The sequence below is a fragment of the Apodemus sylvaticus genome, chromosome 13 (genome assembly GCF_947179515.1).
Source record: "Apodemus sylvaticus chromosome 13, mApoSyl1.1, whole genome shotgun sequence".
NCBI classification, from domain to species: domain Eukaryota; kingdom Metazoa; phylum Chordata; class Mammalia; order Rodentia; family Muridae; genus Apodemus; species Apodemus sylvaticus.
This window is the reverse complement of record NC_067484.1, coordinates 3,445,768-3,449,683: the sequence shown is the minus strand read 5'-3', so window position 1 is coordinate 3,449,683 and position 3,916 is coordinate 3,445,768. Positions and strand designations below refer to the sequence as shown.

The 3,916-nt window shown below is 42.3% G+C and overlaps 1 pseudogene; it reads left to right on the top strand.

Moving 5' to 3' along the window:
• Positions 1-2,633: 2,633 nt before the first annotated feature.
• On the top strand, positions 2,634-3,709 carry LOC127664138 (secreted frizzled-related sequence protein 4-like; annotated as a pseudogene).
• The last annotated feature ends 207 nt before the right edge of the window (positions 3,710-3,916 follow it).

Here is a 3,916-nt window from a genome sequence, read left to right as displayed (position 1 = left end):
CACTTCCCTATCCTCCCTCCAAATGCTCCCTTGTACCTTACCCTCTTTCAACTTCTTAACGTCTTTTTCTTTGAGAAAAATCACATTCCTTAAGGAAGAGCATTCCAGTTTGTTATCCAATACCACATGAAAACATACAGTTCTGAAAACATACATGTACAAGAAGCAAATAGACTGAGCAGATTATATTTATGTATTTAGGCACACACATACATACATACATGCATACACACACATAGACACACACAGACACACACACACATACACACTCACACACTGCAACACACCTTTGCTGGATAAGTATAGTTATCATCCCTCATTGAAGAAGCTTCTTATTACAACCGAAGGACACCATCACAGCAAAACAGAACTGGAACTGAACGTGGTGCAGAGATCAATGTATCAAGAGGAAGCCAGACCCAAACAGCTAAGTGTACATCTCAGCTCCTGTATCTATCACTTGGGCATCATTACAGAAGACACAAAGGTTTTAAAAGCCACAATAGCAAGACATTTGCTGTGAAACCGTCTTTTATGACAATGACTCCATAAAGAAGATAATATCACTAAATATGATAATGTGGAAGAAGGACAGATGTCTTGAGGTCCAAACCATAGACAACTACAGGGAATTCATGACTTCTGACGGAGGGATAATTAACCTCTCCTAGGAGTGAGACCCCTAAATGGATATCCAGAACAAAGTGGTCATTCCTAAAATCATATACCTATAAATATATATACATAAGCAACCAACTATACTCAGAATCTTGTGTTTATATCTGTCTGTATTTGTGCATAAATATGCAGAAATAATCAAAGAAAGCATGCTATCAATTTATGAGGAGATAAGAAGGGTTGGATGGAGGGAACATAAGAGAAGCTGGAAGGAAGAAAAGGAAAACAGTGAGTAATACAATTGTATTTAATTTAAAATATATTGAAATAATAACTAAGTAAAAAAGAATATACTTGTGTATGTCTATTTATCAATATCTACTTATTGATGATAGATAATAGATGATATATAAATGATAAAATATCTATTATCAATACATAATAGAAATACTGGTAGATAGTAGATGATAGCTGTTAGATACATAAGTAATATGTATTCATACATACATAGACAGATATTTAGATGATATTTAGGTAGATGATAGGTAGACAATAGATAACTAGGTGATAGATAGATGATAGATGAGAGATAGGGAGAGAGAGCGTCAGCTAGAGAAATGTCTTAGTAGTTAGGAGCTTAGCTCCTCTTGGTGAAGATCTGGATTAGTTCCCAGCAACCACATGAAGGGGCTTACAACTATCTGTAAATCCAGTTTCAGGGCCTTCAAAGACCTCTGGCCTGTATGAGCATGTGTATACACATTGTGCATACAAAATCTTACACACACACACAATATATATATATATATATATATATATATATATATATATATATATATATATATATATATATATATATAAATATAATATTTATTTTTAAAAATGAATAATTATATGCTTCTTAAGTAAAACACTTCTCAAAATGTTTATTATCTTTAACTTCCTCATTGCCTTATTTGAATGAGATGCATTTTAAATTGCTTAATTAATAAATGGTAAATTGGTATTCTTTATGTGTTATACTCTTCTATGTATTGTAAAAATATGTTACTTAACCTTTCAGACACCTTTATGAAGTTGGAATTATAATTATATTCATTGTATGCATCAGAAAATTGATACACAAAGATAGCATAGACAAACTTGTAGAGCTGGTTGGGACTTGAATCTACATGTTTTTCCAGTGTGCTCTGGGACATTAGGTGTCAGGACCCTCTACATAGTTCAATGAAAAGATGAGGTGCTCTCTTGTTTGTCATTGTGATGTCACTGGACACCGTTGGTTAACCACTGGGAGATAAATGGCCATCTGCATCTCGGTGAAAAGTACGTGTTCAGTCATTAGTGCAAAAGAACTTCCATTATATTCATAAAAGGTGTTCAAAACTGAAAAAAAAAAAAAGATCAGGTTGCTCCAACTCTGTACTTAGGGAAACTTTAAGGCAGACTTAGCAAAGTCTCCCCTTGCACAGGTTTGTATCCAGCTTCCCAAATGACTGAAAGCAAGATGCTGCTTTTTTTGATCTGAAGAAAAAAGACTCGAAGACTAAAAAAAAAAAAAAAAAAAAAAAAAAGGAGAGACTTTGGGGGAAAGACAAAACTATAGCCCTTGGCTGTGGAGTGGAGGAGATGAAGTCATTGCTTCTGCAGGAGCACTGGGGGTGGGGCAGCGGAGTGGGAGCCTGCTCTGTTCTTGCTGCTGCCAAGGCTGCTGAGCTCCTGTCAGGGGATGAGTCTGGATAAATAGGGTTCTACAGTGGCCATTGCCCACAGCACTCTGAGCTGCCGGCCCAAGACTGGAGCTTCCTATGCGGGTCGGTTCTGAGTGCTGGCGCTGCTGGCGCTGGTGTGCCCAGGGGGCATCTACAGCCAAAGCCCCAGAACTCCCCAACAGTGCGGACTGGAGCTCCAGCAGGAAAGCTCACTCTACTGGCCCTAGGTAGAGATAAGGAGAGCAGCGGGGCTGGAAGACAAAGGTCCTCCCAGCAGGGACTGCAGCCCAGGAGGACAGCGCCATGATCTTCTCCGCCCTGGTGGCTTCATGCCTGTGGCTGTGCCTGGCGCTGGGAGCTCGGGGAGAGCCATGCGAGGCTGTGTGCATCCCCATGTGCAGGCACAAGCCCTGGAAGGTCACCCGGATGCCCAACCACCTGCACCACAGCACTCAGGAGAACGCCATCCTTGCTATCTAGCAGTATGAGGAGCTAGTGGACCTGAACTGCAGCTCCATGCTGCACTTCTTCCTTTGTACCATGTACGCACAAATCTGTACCCTGGAGATCCTGCAGGATCCCGCTGAGCCCTGAAAGTCTGTGTGCCAGCGAGCATGTGACGACTGTGAGCCCCTCATGAAGATGTATAACCACAGCTGGCCAGAGAGCCTGGCCTGCGGTGAGCTGCTGCTCTATGACCCTGGAGTGTGCATCTCTCCTGAGGCAATAGTCGCTGACCTTCCGGAAGATGTAAAGTGGATAGACATCACACCAGATATGGTGGTGCAAGAAAGGTCCTTTGATGCGGACTGTAAACGTCTGAGCCCTGATCAGTGCAAGTGCAAGAAGGTGAAGCCAACCTTGGCAACAAAGCTGAGCAAAAAGTACAGCTATGTTATTCATGCCAAAATAAAAGCCGTCCAGAGGAGTGGTTGCAATGGGGTCACAACTGTGGTAGATGTGAAAGAGATCTTCAAGTCCTCCTCACCTATATCCCTCGAATGCAAGTCCCTCTCATCACTAATTCCTCCTGCCAGTGTCCACACATCCTGCCCCATCAAGAAGTCCTAATGATGTGTTATGAGTGGCATTCAAGAATGATGCTTCTTGAAAATTGTTTAGTTGAGAAATGGGGAGATCAACTCAGTAGAAGGTCCATACAGTGGGAAGAGAGACTTCGGGAACAGCAGAGAACAATTCAGGACAAGCAGCAAACAGCCAGCTGCCCTAGTCACAGTAACCCCCCAAAGCCAAAGGGAGGGTCACCTGCTCCCAAACCTGCCAGTCCTAAGAAGAACATCAAAGCGAGAAGTGACCCCAAAAGTCAAACCCGAAGAAAGGTGCAAGCTAATTACTTTCCAAGATGGAGCCACCCTTGAAGGAGAAGGTGGTGCTGCCTGGAACAGCCTACAGAACGCCACCCACCACTTGCCTTAAGGACGCTCTGGGGTTCTCTTTATAGACACATCTTGCAGCATTTCTCTTAGTGACGGCTTCAGTGTTTCACATTAAGTCACAGAGCCCTGTTATTTGTTGGTTTCCAGGTATGGAAAGTAGAAGAGGGAAAGTTGGGGAAGGGCGCCTGC